Source organism: Protobothrops mucrosquamatus, unplaced genomic scaffold (assembly GCF_001527695.2).
Source record: "Protobothrops mucrosquamatus isolate PMUCROS unplaced genomic scaffold, P.Mucros_1.0 scaffold2585, whole genome shotgun sequence".
In the NCBI taxonomy this organism is placed as follows: domain Eukaryota; kingdom Metazoa; phylum Chordata; class Lepidosauria; order Squamata; family Viperidae; genus Protobothrops; species Protobothrops mucrosquamatus.
This window is the reverse complement of record NW_015388641.1, coordinates 8,258-9,779: the sequence shown is the minus strand read 5'-3', so window position 1 is coordinate 9,779 and position 1,522 is coordinate 8,258.

Genomic DNA, 1,522 nt, shown 5'->3' with positions numbered 1-1,522 from the left:
TTTTGTGGGGAGGAAGAAGGCCCAGTCTGGTCGTCAGGCTTATTTCCCGGTCATGGTTTAGGCACCAGGCCATCTTGGAGACCAGAATAGAAATAGAAAATAATGGAAGATAGATTAGAATTAAAATTAGAACATAGAACATAGAATAGGGGAAGGGAGAAGAGAGGAGAAGAGGGGAAAATAACTAAGGGACCTTGGATGTCTTCTAGTCCAGCCCCCTATTCAAGCAGGAGAACCTATTCCATTTCAGATAAGGGGCTGTGTAGTCTCCTCTTAAAAACCTCCAGTGATGAAGCACCCAGAAACTCTGAAGTCCAGCTGTTCCACTGGTTAATTGACTTCACTGTTAAAAAGTTTTTTCTTAGTTCTAGGTTACTTCTCTCCTTGATTAGTTTCCAACCATTCTTTCTTGTCCTTCCCTCTGGTGCTTTGGAGAATAATAATAATCTTTATGGCAGCCCCTCAAATACTGGATTACTGCTATCATGTTCACCCCTAATTCTTCTTTTCTTTAGACTAGCCAAACCCAAGTCCTGCAACCGTTTGTATGTTTTAGTCTCAAGGCCTTTGATCCTCTTAGTTGCTCTTCTCTGAATTTTCTCCAAACTCTCAACATCTTTTTTGTGACATGGTGACCAAAATTGGCTGCAGTATTCCAGGTGTGGTCTTATTAGGGTTTTATAAAGCAGTACTAATACTTCGTGTGATCTTGATTCTATGCCTCTGATTATACAACCCAGGATTGTATTAGCTTTTTTGGCTTGTCTTATTTTGTGAATTTGTCTTGCTGCTTTGAGGCCTATGGATGGGTCCTCAAATCGTTCTTTCAGACCTAAGAGGAAAAGGTGGGGATCTTCCAATTCGGGGGCTTGCTCACTATATAAATTATTCAGCCGCTTCTCCCTCTAGGTTGGATGCAAATACGTCGACCATGGCACCTGGGTCCGGATAGTGGTAGGCCCAACGGTTCAAGTGACAGCGCCCTTGGTTGAGAAAAAAAATCAGCTTCTCTGGATCTCCATCGAAGGTTGCATTGAAGGGTGGTGCAAAAACAGGCTGTTGTGGTCCCCACTGGGGCTGTTGCTGCTGGCCCCACCCCGGTTGTTGGTCCCATGGCTGCTGGGCTCCCTGCTGTTGATGTGGTGCCCCCAGTTGCAGTTGGCCCCTTCCTGCCTGCCAATCCCATGGTTGGTGGGCTCTCTGTTGCTGGGCAGTGGAGGCTGGTAGTGCCCCCTGCTGCTGCAGGCCTCCCAATGGTGACTGTGCAAGTGGGGTTTGTAGGGGTGTATTCTGCTGTTGTAGGCCCCTCAATGATTGCTGGACATGCTGGGCCTCCCCCATCTGCAAGCTGACCGGGTGTAGTTCTGGCAGTTGCATCACTTCAAGCTACCGTAAGGTTTCTATTAGCTGTGGTGAGCTCAGTTGTTGGAAAGGCCTCAATTTGGGATTCCTTACGTCTTCAGTACTGTGACTCACCATTTTTCCTGGCAAGGCTGTTTGGCTTTCTGCAGAGCCTTCGCAC